The following is a 13,881-nucleotide window of genomic DNA, read 5'->3' as shown; positions in this document are numbered from 1 at the left end:
TGTATGTAACACCTGTTTCTCCTCATTCTGCCCTTGGGCCAAACAGAAATCTCATCTCTCTTCCATATGACTATCTTTTAAAACTTGATGGATCCTTCTCAGTTTCAAGTTTTCCACAGTTTAAACATGTCTAATTTCTTCAAGCAGCATTTAGCAAGATTTTTAGTTCTCTTACCACCCTGTTGACCATCTTCTGAATTAACTCTAGGTTGTCTATGCCATCCTTAAAATGTGATATATAGAACTGAGCAATGTATTGGAGAAGTAGTCTGATCAGAACAGAGTACAACAGAACTATGACCTCCTTTGTTCCATATCCTATACCTCTCTTAGTTTAGCCTAGAATAGCATTACATTTGTCATTTGTGGAGAAATTTCTAGAAGCTAACAATTATAGGCTTTTGTAACTTTCATTTTATAACCCGATCTTTTTTTTTTTTTGAGTTAGCATATTCTTAACTCATAAATATATAGTTTTCTTTCTGTACTCACATTCTACAACTAGGCCAAGTAGCATTCCTGAGGTTGTCCTTGCCTCATATATAAATGTTATTTATTTCAGGCAATGGGGTTAAATGACTTACCCAAGGTCACACAGCTAGGTAGCTATTAAATATCTGAGTTCACATTTGAACACAGGTCTTCCTGACACCAGGGCCAGTGCTCTATCCACTGTGCCACCTAGCTGCCCCTGACATTAATTTTTAATCAAAACAACCTATAGCTCCTTTTGTTCTTATTAAATTTTAAGCTTTGTTGGACTTATTTTAATATAATTTCAAAAGCAAACCTCCATTTAAGGGCCCATTCTGAAATACTTGCATAGGATTGGATCACTGGGTAAAACAAGATTAGCATTAGTTTATCATATAATGATTTAAAATAGTTTATCCAAAGGAGCAGCTAGGTGGTGCAGTAGATAGAATACTGACCCTGCAGTCAGAAGGACCTGAGTTCAAAATAGACTTCAGACACTTGATAATTGCTTAACTGTGTGACTATGGGCAAGTCATTTAACCCTATTGCCTTGCAAAAATCCCCAAAAAGAAAGAATAGTTTATCTAAGACTAATATTTGTTGATTAATGGTACTTTAAACAGTTCAAAAGCTTGCATATTTCATAACTTCCTTATGATGTCACCATATCTTCTATAGTTGGTCTTGGGCTATAACAAAGCCTGATAAAAACTCTTAAAATATGACAATATGATCTTTAACAATGAGAACCATAACATCACTAAAACTATAGCATTCACCAACCATTTGATCAAAAGCTTTTAGTTTTTTAAATTTTATTTCTCTTTCTCTCCCCCTCTCTACTTTGTAGAAGAGTTTTTGTTCAAAGCAAATTATTTTTCCATTGTAACCCATTACTGAGAATCTTAGGAAGCCATGGATGACTACAGGCAAGTTCATATATTTCTAATGAATATCTTTGCCAACAAATAGCCTGGGTCAGCTGAAAGGAAAGTGAGGTAGATTCCTTCCTTAACTGAAATTTAAGTGAAGGTACTGAATACTTAAAGTCCAATCAAATTGGCAGCTATATTTTGTTGTTGAATCCTATTGACTTTTAAGTTCATTTTTAGATCTATCTTATAGGAATTGTTGTTTAGTCCTACCTTCCCCACCCTAAAAATTCATATATTATTATTGAAATCAAGTATAGACTATAAGATTTATCTCTATTTTATGGCTTTTCCTATTTAGTCCATTGATCTTCCTGTCAAGGTCTTTTTGAATTTTTAATCATCAGTCAATGAATTAGCTATTCTTCAAACTTAGTAGCTAACTTTTTCAATTTAATGTTTTTCTTCTACTGATTTATCCAAATCACTGATATGAATGTGTGTTTCTGGTCAAGGAAAGATTTCTGGGATACTTCTTGCAGTAATTTCATTCAGGCTGACTTTGACATATCAATAATTAATAGTATCTAATAATAATAATAGCTGGCATTTATGGTACTAATTATTTCACAAATACTTCATTTGATCTTCATAATAACCCTGGTAGATGGATTCTGTTAATGATCTTTATTTTACTGTTAAGAAACTGATTAAACAAAGCTAAATGGCTTACCCAGAATCACACAAATAATTATCTTAGGCTAGACTTTAGCTCAGGTTCTCCTGACTTCAGGTCCAGTGTTCTATTCACTGTGCCATTGTACCTATTATTCAATTAACTATTAATACATTGAATCTGATCATTCAAACAGTTCCAACTCCACCTAATTGTGTTATCATTTAGTTCACATCTCTTTATCGTGGTCACAACAAAAACAAGAGAAACTTTATATAATATCTTCTTGAAATCTCAGAATACTATATATTTATAAAGCTCCTGAGATCTATGAGTACACTTACCCTATTTAATAAAAAAAAATGTTAATGTGATTCATTTAGCACCATTTGGTCTTGATGAATTCATGCTAGTTTTTAAATGATTACCTCTTTCATTTTTCAATCCTAAGCAATCCATGTAATATAATATAGAAAAACTAATCTAGAATTTTACTGAATAAAAGACGTTTGTTGATTTATATTCTATAGACTTCTTTTTTTAAAATAGGTTGAAATAGCAATTACCCTTCTTTAGTCCATTGGCTCTTTGTTTTCTGTGGTCTTTCAAAAATCATAAACAGTGTAGTGGATTAACAATTCCATTTGATTTTTCCATATTTTAAAAGATGTAGTCTATTTTTATTAGTGGCTTTATTCATTGTCATGGGGCAGGGAAGGGAGGAGTGACTAAATGTTCTCTTTCCTGTCACCTCTTATATCTGAAGTATCAGTGCCCTAGACCTTTTACTTGAAAACATTTTCTTTTGAAGAGGAAATAGAAGTAAAATAAGAGGTTCATAGGTCAGCCGTCTCACTGTTATCATCATTTTTCTCTAAGTTGTAGTCCCTTTGCTTCTTTGACCCTTATTTTTCCAATAACATATAAAATAACTATAAAATCCCCTTTATTTGTGCTTAGCCTTTATCATTCTGAGCTTTATCATTCTATTTTTATTGGGTCATGCAACATTTATTATTATTGCTATCATTGATGATGTGATGATAATAATAATTATAATAATGATGATGATGATGATGATGATGATACCATTACCTATCTTTATTTCCATTTTCTATACATATCTTTTAGAAATCTATCTTGGTTAATGGGGTCCCAGTGCAGTCAAATCGATCTCTTTATGAAGATCTCTTATTTCCTCTGCAACATTTCTACTTATATCCTCTACCTTTCATTCTAAGGAACATACTATCCTTCTTGGCACAACTTCTCACATAGAATATTAAAGCATCAGATTCTATCACTCTCAACACACTCTACCAAAATGTATAATGCACATTAAATTATGCTTGGTTTCCCTTCTTTGGAATAGCAATAATCTTATAATGGATAGAAGTTACTTGTCTACAATATTCCTGAATTTCTCATTCAACAACAAATTCCTTCTTGTTGATCTTGATCAAAATCAGGATCAGAAGCAGTTCTCATAGTCTCTTTCTTCACCTTATATAAAGAGAACATGATAATTAAGTCATTTTACACATTCCTCAGTTGCTCTTCTTTTTTTTGGATCTTCTGCTGATATATAAATAGATGGAATCTTCCATAACTATGATATTATATTTAATGTGAGTTTTATGACTGTTGTTGCATTCTAAGTTACCTGAGGCATTCACCACATCACTATCACTCACATTGTTGAACCTTTTCAAATACCCTCAATTGAGTTTTCCTCTTCAAAGCCCCAGCATTCCTTCCATTGAGACCTATACCCATATTCATTCACACACATATATGTATATACATATACATTTCATATGCCAGACTCTTCACCATCACTTGTAGTCCATTTTGTTGCTTGGGAATCATATTCTAGTTATGAATCACTTCTAACCAATTTTTATTGATACCTATATAGTTAAATAGCTTCCTGGTACTAGGTTCTCCAATTTAATATTGTTTTTTTAATTATTGTTGATCGTTTTGTTTATATGTAAGTAGAAATCAGAGATCAGGAGGTTTGCTATTTACTTTCTTCCTGGATGTTGTCTTCCACTCATTATGGTTTCTCTCTCCTGCTCGTTTTCTTTCAAATTCATACTTCTACTGTCTATGGCAGGTCAGATCTCCAGATGTCTTAATATTTTCTGAATAAAATCCAAAAGTATGTATGTTTTTGGAAAGGATTCAAAATAATTCTCTGGAAGGTTTATTTTATCCACATTTAATAAGTGTGAAAATTGAGGTAGAAATAATTTAGGTGATTTTCCTAAAGTAACAGTTAATTATCATGATCTAGAATCTAAGTCTTGGAGATCTTAGTCCCAGCTTCTTTTCACTACACCACAATTACCATTTAGGAAATGGAGTCTAAACAGTAAAAGTATCTCTATTCATATGGCTACTGGCCCTTTCTACCAAAGAAAAAAAAGTTGGGGGTGCTGAAAAGCTTGTTTAACTTTCTTTACACTGCAGAATCAACAAAATGACAGTATTCAATCTACTCTGTTACCTGAAACCTTGCAACTGGCATTTTTGGGGTCAGGAACATTTCTGTGTCTGATGTGACCCCACAGCACCAAAGTTCCTGTCAATTTGGGATAAACTGGATTATTTCTTTAAGGTGATAGAGACTGTAATATTCAAGTACTCAACCTTTCATGACCCAAGTGTGTGACAAAGTTCCAAACCATGGCCGAGGACATGACCACAAATAAAAGTGGAAATGTTGATTGATGTTTCAAGCCTCATAAAATGTCATGGAACTTTTAAGGGTCACCTTGGTCTGAGAATATTGCCAGATTTACATTTTTTGGAAAAGTACAGGAATGGATGAAGGGCTCTCATGGACATGGAGGACAGATGAGAGAAGAAAGGCCATAATTGGCCTCTCCCCACAAAAAGATATGCAATTTTTGTTTCTCTAATCACAGCAACAGGAAGAATATCTATTACTCTCTATGAAACTGCTGAACAGTTGAACCCTCTTACTCAGAGTGGGTATCTCAGAGAGGCCTAGTCATATCTATAGGTAGGGTTAATGTATCATTCTTATAGTTCTCTTAAAGGTCTTAAGGAAAACTCTTCTTCTCTCAATACTCCTCTGCCAACTGTTTGCTAAAAATCTCTAATTCCACAGGGAGAAATCTACTACTTTAGTGCAAATTTCTCTAAGAGTTGAAACAACATGACTTACATTCATACTATATACTAAATGACTGATAATTGCAAATAATCTTTATATTGCACTTTAACGTTTGCAAAACAGTTCATGTACATTGTATCCTTTGTTCCTCCCAACAACTCCATGAAGAAAATGACTCAGATATTATTGTCATCATTTTTTGGGCAGATGGGGACAACTCTGAGAGGGAGTCAATGACTCATTAAAGGTCATATAAAGCTGGTACCTGATATTCAAATATACATAGTCCTGACCCCAAGTCTAGCACTCTGTTTTAATTTGATGCCTAACTGAAACAGGGTGAAAAACAGAGGATTTATCATTAGGAAAACTGGAATTCAATCTCAGCATTGACATTCATTATCTAAAGGATCTTAGGCAATTAATTTCCATCTCTTGATTAAGTTTCTTCTTTTTTTTTTAATGTGGAAACAGGACTAGATGGTCTTTATGTTCCCTGTAACCTCGAATTCCCATGACCCTTTTCTGAGAATAGATTTTTAGAAGACAAAGCAGAGAAGCTGGTAACAGGGTATTGGTACACCCTATGTGAAGAAGTAGAATGCTAGGAATAATTTAAAGTTTTTCCAAACAAATGATTAAACTTCTCTATTTTATTGTTTTATTGTTATACACAAGTTTGAATTAATTACATTATTATCTTTTACATTACATTAATTACATTTTTTACTTACTACAGAACCCATTGTGAGAATTGAGGAAATATTCATGCTATCATTTGATAATCTTTTACAGTCCCCATCTAACAGGTAGAGAGAAAAAACAAGAAACCAGGCCAATAAGAAAACATATGTAAAACACTTTAGAATGGTTGAAATTTATTAGCTGTAACTACCAATATGTATATCTACTTTTTCCATCTGTATAAAATCTTTGTGAGAATCATCAATGAATGAACTGAGGATATCCTTGATGAGGTTACTGAGAAAAAAGAAGCAGGTTTTCACAATTCTTGTTTTACAATGAACCACATCTTCACCACATGAAAATTTATTAAAAAATGAAGAGAATGTAAGATCCCATTGATATTACAATGTATTGGTTACATAAAACAGAATGCCACTTTAAAGATTTGTTTTTAAGCAACAAGGTGTTTCATATCTAGACTTTAACTTCATTCAATATTCAGTGAGAAATAAAATTAGAAAAATCTACCCATTCAATTTTTCAATGAACATTCCTTCTGTAGGAAGGCAAAAAATTATTCACCCAATTAGAAGTCAAAGAAGGATTTCCTTTGGATGTAGAGGATAGAAAATTTCACTCTTTTCTGAAATCATTCAGAGGAGATTATTCTATTCAGATTATACTATACAGAAAAAGACAAAGTTGTTAAAGAATCAATACCATCTAAATTTCAATGTGTATTTTGGCAGCCACCTTATGGAACTTGTTTATCAGTGTGTATAACTGGGATAAAGAGTACTAGTTAACAAGTTAATTAATTAACAGAGTTGAAAAGGTAGAGAAAAGAAGACTAGATTGCCTTAGACTGGATTGTCTTTGAGAAACTAAAAGGTTCCTTTATTGACCCAAAAGTTCCTATGATCACTAAGATCCAACTTTTTAGTACTAACATTCCATTAATGTTGCTCTGTAGAAATGAGACATGGAGTAAAACCAATTATGACTGAAAGATTAAAAATGACTATTTTATGGAGAGTAAAATAATGAGCAAAAGCAGAAAACAGATTGCAACACATACCTAGAGGATTGGGAAGAACATAAATAAAATGTCTTATAAAATAATTTTATAAGAAGAAAAGATAAGCCGTGCAAACTGCTGAAAGAACAAAGGACAATAGTTGGATAGTTGCTTTTTGTAATGGCAAAAAAATGGGGAATGGCTGAACAAGTTATAGTATATGAATGATATGGAGTACTATTGTTCTGTAAGAAACCATGAGTGGTCAGTCTTTAGAAAAACATGGGAAGAATTATATGAACTGATGTTGAGTGAAGGGAGTAGAACCAAGAGAACCTTGTACACATTGTAAGATGACCAACTATGATGGATGCAGCTTCTCTTAGCATTCAGAAATCAAGAAAAACTCTTGCTATGGATAATGTTATCCACATCTAGAGTGGAAAAAAACACAGTATATGAATGCATACTATGCTCAATTATTAAAAATTTCTTATGTTTTCATTCCTATCTCATGACTTTCTTTCTTTCCCATAGGTTCTAATTTCTCTTATTTAAAATGACCACTATGTAAATATATTAATCACAGATGTCCAGTATATTTTTACCAAACTTTGTTGCCATGGTGAGGGGAGAAGGAAAGGTTCATTGGGTATTAGAAAACTGTGTAATTCATAAATTTGCGAATGGATGAATATTGAAAAACCACCATGGCATGTAATTGGAAAAATAAAATGAAATTTCATTTAAAAATATAGTTGAATAGCTAGATGGATCTACTGATAACATCTTAATGTAAGGATAAAGTAAGAAACACCTCCACCACATGGGCTTAACATCCTGAAGTGAAGGTATTGGAAGCTGAGAACTATAGTTCCATAGAATGGGCAGACACAAATGGATTGAAATTTGAATGATTAGAGGTGACTTCTGAATCAATGAGAGCAAAGATATATTAAAAGGAAATAAATTTTTGATTAATATAAGAAACTCCTAATGATTAGGGATAGTCAACTATCCCTAATACAATACAGCATATTTCAGTACAGTATAGTACAGAATGACATTAAATTGTGAGATTTCTAACACTGGATATAATCATGCAGTGACTATATCATAGCAATACATGACAATTTTTTTAGGGTTATTTTTTGCAAGGCAAACAGGGTTAAGTGGCTTGCCCAAGGCTACACAGCTAGGTAATTACTAACTGTCTGAGACCGGATTTGAACCCAGGTACTCCTGACTCCAGGGCCGGTGCTTTATCCACTATGCAACCTAGCCACCCCTATACATGATATTTTTTTTTCCTGGCTGGAAGGTTGAACAAAGTAACTAATGAGATTTTTTTCAACACTAAAATCTGAATTGTATGATAGCTTTCAATAATCATTTTTGTAAAATTTTGAGTTCCAACTTTTTCCCCCTCTCCTTGCTTTTACTTCCCCTTCCCTTTGACAGTAAGCAATCTGATGTATATTATACATACACAATAATGTTAAACATATTTCCATATTAGTAATGTCATGAAAGAAGAATCAGAATAAAAGGAAAAATAATAAAAACAAATGATAAAAAAAATGCTATGCTTCAAACTGCATTCAGATGCCATAGGGTTATGGATGATCTTTTCCATCACAAGTCTTTTAGAATTCTTTGATCACTATATTGATGAGAAGAGCTAACTCCATTCATAGGTGTTTATCACACAATATTGCTATTTATGTATCCAATGTTCTCCTGGTTCTGCTTGCTTCACTCAGCAACAGTTTACCTAAGTCTTTCCAGGATTTTCTGAAATCCACATACTCATCATTTCTTATAGAAAAATAGTATTCCATTACATTTATATACCACAACTTGTTCAGCCATTCTGACATTAATATGCATTCCTTCAATTTCCAATTCTTTCTCACCATAAAAAGAACTGCTATGAATATTTTTATATATGTGTGTCTGTTTTTGTTTTCTATGAATTCTTTGGACCCAGTAGTGATAGTATTGGATCAAAGGGTATGCACAATTTTATAGCCTATGGGCATAGTTCCAAATTGCTTTCCAGAATCGTTGGATCAGTTCACAACTTCACCAATAGTGCTTTAGTGTCCCAGTTTTCTCACATCTTCTCCAACATAGATCATTTCCCTTTTCTGTCATATTAGCCAAGCTGATGGATGTAAGGTTTTTTAATTTGCAGAGTTATTTTAATTTGTATTTTTCTAATCAACGAGTTAGAATATTTTTTCATATTATTATAGATAATTTAAATTCTTCATCTCAAACAGCTGATTTCATATTCTTTGACTTTTTTCCCATTTGGGAAATGTTTTATATGCTTATAAATTTGACTCAGTTCTCTATATATTTTAGAAATGAAGTTTTTATCAGAAACATTGGTTATAATTCCCTCCCCCCCAAGATTTCTGCATTCCTTCTGATTTTGTTTGCATTAGCTTTGTTAGTGGAAAACCTCTTTAGTCTTATATAATCAAAATTATCCATTTTTGCTTTTCAAAATTTTCTCTGTCTCTTGTTTGGTCACAATTTTTCCCTCTCCATAAATCTGAATTCTTTGTTCTCTGAATTTATTTATGGTATCATCCTTTCTGTTTAAATCATGTACCCACTTTAACCTTATATTGGCATAGGGTGTTAGATAGTTTATGCCTAGTTTCTACCTTAGTCATTTTCTAATTTTCCCTGCAGTTTTTGTCAAATAATGAGTTCTTATTTTATCTTCTGTTCTGTCTCTCTTGGCAAGGTTCTTCAATCACCTCAGATGTTCAATTCATGCTCACTAATATAATGTTCATTCAAGGATGAATGAAAGAACAAACAAATAAAGGAATGAATGAAATATTTAAGCTCTATGTTCTATGTGCTGGTAATATGTAGAAATTAAAATACAATAATACTGGTTCTCAAGGAGTTCTTATGGTAGTAGGAAGGTCCAGTTTACATAGAAGAAGGTCCAGTTTGCAAGTCAGATGGAAAGACCCTGTGGTCTTTATGTTGCAATAGCAAAATAGATAGTACTGACCAATCAATCTATTTATAAACCAGTGAAAATTATTTCTCAGAAGCTGAACATCATGTACTAATTCTATGACTTCAAAAAGAAAGTACATGCCATTCCTGATATGAACTATGTTTGTCATAACTTCAAGTTAAATGACGTTTGGGGCGGCTAGGTGGTGTAGTAGATAAAGTACTGGCCCTGGAGTCAGGAGTACCTGGGTTCAAATCGGGTCTCAGACACTTAATAATTACCTAGCTGTGTGGCCTTGGGCAAACCATTTAACCCCGTTTGCCTTGCAAAAACCTAAAAAAAAGTTAAATGATGTTTTTAAACTTTCCTTTGATGTGCCCGAAGCTTCGAATAAATATAGGAAAGTAAATATAGCAGAATAGGTTAAACACTTTTAATCAACTAACCAATGAGTTCTGAAAAATAGAGTCAGTTAAAAATCAAGTTAAACCAACTTAATTTTTAAGCCCAAAATATGACTGAACTTTTTACTATGGGATTTTAGTGTTAATATAAATGTCAACATGAGAGACTTATGTCACTAAAACCTTTGGGTAGATAAGAAATAAAATGTTATTATACCTTATTATTTTTCTAATACTTTGGTAAAACATATACTTTTTAATCAACAACTTATATTACCTGACTTGTTGGTTCATAAATGTTTATAGTTGTCAGGTGGCCTATGCATCTTCTCACTACATATCTGATAAAAAATAAATGGAAAACTAAGAATTTTTTATATAGTTTCAACAATGACACTTTTCCTTCTATGTAGGCCTTGCTTCCAGAAAACACAATTTTCTACAAAGTAGGAAGAAGCATATTTTAATATGGCCTATATCTTATTTGATCTTTTAGACTAGAGTTGGGTGGGCTAGTAATTATTTTCTTAATTGACTTTAAAACATATGCTTAAAATTTTTTACATGTCCATCCCATGATATTATGAAATTTTCACAAAAATAGAAATAAAGCAAGATGTAATGAAACATCCAAGTTGACAATCTTCCATTTACTAACATTTTAAAAAGCAGAAAGGAGTTGTTAGATACTATTTAAATATTAAATGGTTTTAAATTATCATATCTCTAAATATCTGTGTTATTGTCGTTAATGAAAGCTACTAACAATAACAAATATAATCCTCAGAAAAACACCTCACCTTTCTTTCTCAACCTCAGCCCCTTCATTTGTAAAATGGACTGGTTAGAGTGGATGATTTCAAATGGTATCCACATGTTTTAACAAACTATGAAATGTTAATTAAACAATATCAAATATATGCCAATATTTATGAACCGCCATATAGGATACAAGGAAATATGTTCTTTGTTCCCTGCCATCAGGTAGTTTATCTTTTGATTGTTAATAAAAGATTTACAAATATCCATTTTCTATGATGTTCAAAAAAGAACATAAGACTTAGGGGTCTTTCTAGTATCCCTACAGTTTTCTTAAACCTCTGCTCTTGGGCATGTCCTATTTTCTTCCTGAAAAATTTGGTTTTACTTCTTCCTCAAAACTTTTCTTAACTCTTATGCTCCTACCTATGACATTAAAGATAGGAACTGGACTAAAATGGTTGAGTACTTTACTACTTGATCCAGGTTTCAAGTTTTATCTCAAGAAACTTCCTTACTATTAAGTTGGTTAAAATGCACTGTGATAAACTTTATAATACTTCATTGATCACTATTTTATCTACCTTCTTTGTGAAACCTCTCTGAGTCCCATAATGTCTATTAAAAATTGGGACAACTATAACATGATGAGATAGTTGCCTTGATCCTTAATAAGTCATTCTCATTAAGTTTTGGTCTCATATCCATGGATATATCACTGGATCTGTGATCTTATCAGGGGAAATAATTACGCTATCAGCATTTTCCTCACCCTTTCATATCTTTTTGTCCTATAAAACCCTTGTCATTGTCCTTCATAAAATCCTTTACTGGGAACTACCCAATGTCTTGGAGGCTTTCAACCCTTTCTCTTGTTTACTTGAGAAAACATCCCATGACAATCCATTGTTACGTATATAATATTTGTAAAGCATTCTAACATTTGTAAAACACTTTAGACATATAATTCATTTGATTCTTATAATATTGTGAAGTAGTTGCTATTATTATTATTGTTATTTTATTATTGTCTGCATTCTGAGTCAGTAGACTCAGGAACAAGTATAAGGCATGTTAAGGACTTAGACATAATAAATTAAAGGTTTGATTACAAGATTAGGATACCCCCTACTATACCATTTAACTGATTATCTGGCTCATTCCATATTCCCCCTCATCCAGCCTTTCCCTACCTTTTTTGTGGCTTATATTTCTAGTGGAATTATTTCTGTCACTTCTAGATTGGTAATGTTATATCTTACATCTTCCTGCCATTCCCTTCTTCATTGCATCATTCATTAGGCAACTGGCATCTCAATTTTTATGGGCAACCTGAGGTTACATGTTTCACAGCCATTTAACATCACTGAAAATATTTCATATTTCATATACACATTAAAAGAGAACTTTTTAAAAAAGCCCTTAATAATAATAATAATGATAATGACAATAATAATAATAATAATAATAATAATAATAACAGGGCTATCAAAAAGAGGTGTCACAACTTTGTTTATGTTCAGTGCTAACAATGAGACAATGAGTCTCAGAATGGAGAGAGGTCAGAATAGGCCATAGCTTCCAGGAAACTTCCCTTAATAAAGCGGTGCCAGTCTGAGTGGAGCTAGTCTGTTTGCCACCTGTTTCTTGATCAACCTATCTATCAATCTATGTTGGACTTCTGACACATCATAAATGGAGTAGTATGAAATAAGGTTAAAACAAAATAGATTGGGGCCTGACTGAGAAGGGGCATTGAATACCAAGAATCACAGTTCACATTTTTTTTTTTTTGTTGAGCAATGACTTAGTTATTTAGAAGTTTGGTTTTTTTTTTTGGCAAATTCATACTATAACATTTTGTAAGATTTCATCTCTCTCTGGAAAGTTATGCAGGCAATAGGGAGTGAATATGTAATGTTAAAATTGAAAGGGGGAATCCACTAGCATAGAGAAGCTAGAGACTAAGGGTCATATTTATTGATTATGGCAGAAGATATTAGCTGTCCTATTAGCATAGGATCATATAGATAGAGTTTGAGATAAGGAAGTAGAAGTCAAGGAAGGTTAGATGTCTTGTTCAGGGTTACAAAGGAAGTAAATAACTTAGACAAGATGTGAATACAAGGTCTCTGACTCCAAGTCAATGCTCTTTCCACAGTGAACAAATCTAAAGCAAAACAGAATGTTGACGTCATTTTCCAGGTCACTGTCAAGAATCAACACTTTGCTCTGAATGGGATGTCATGTGGATAATCTTATCATTTACTGACTGTGCAATCATCTGGCTTCTCTCCTTGTCTGCCTATCAAAATGAAATTTTGCCAATGCTTTGCACATAAGGTATTTCACCTGTTTTCTCTAACATCACATATAGATTTAAGTGTTTCATTTTCAGTGTCATACTAGCCCTGATCCTTCATAAAAATTGTGAATTTTCCATAATCATTTCTCAAATGAATCATCATAAGTGAGTTAATCTGACTTTTGGAGACCCACTTTGTCTGACTGTCAAGTTGGAAAAGTTTGCTAAGATTTCAATTTAGACAGCAGTGGCTACATGTTTAGTTATATGCAGCCCACAATTAAATTGCTTATATTTTTTTCCACTTCGATGTTTATAGGATAATTTACAGAAAATCTTAACTGATAGTACTAAGCTATAAACAATTTTTTTATCATAATCAAACAATGAGAAAGTTAGACAACTCAGAGTCTAGGTCTTTGGGGAGAAACAAAATCACCTTTCACCATTAATGAGCTCTCTCCTCCTCATCCAAGTTAGCACTGAGCCATTATCTTTATGATGACAAAAGAGAAGTCTCAAAAGGTAGTCTGTCAGCCAGATTTTTTA

The 13,881-nt window shown here is 32.6% G+C and overlaps 1 long non-coding RNA gene across 1 annotated transcript in view; it reads left to right on the top strand.

Annotated features, from left to right (window-relative positions):
- The window catches only part of LOC141501163 (uncharacterized), a 257,020-nt gene extending 243,589 nt beyond the window's left edge, over positions 1–13,431 (top strand). Inside the window, exon 6 of the long non-coding RNA XR_012472159.1 lies at positions 13,189–13,431. This is a non-coding gene — a long non-coding RNA (uncharacterized LOC141501163). The remainder of the gene's footprint in view (positions 1–13,188) is intronic.
- The last annotated feature ends 450 nt before the right edge of the window (positions 13,432–13,881 follow it).

This window comes from Macrotis lagotis, chromosome X, assembly GCF_037893015.1.
Source record: "Macrotis lagotis isolate mMagLag1 chromosome X, bilby.v1.9.chrom.fasta, whole genome shotgun sequence".
NCBI lineage: Eukaryota > Metazoa > Chordata > Mammalia > Peramelemorphia > Peramelidae > Macrotis > Macrotis lagotis.
Note: the sequence above shows the minus strand (reverse complement) of the source record. Positions and strands in the feature narration are given on the sequence as shown.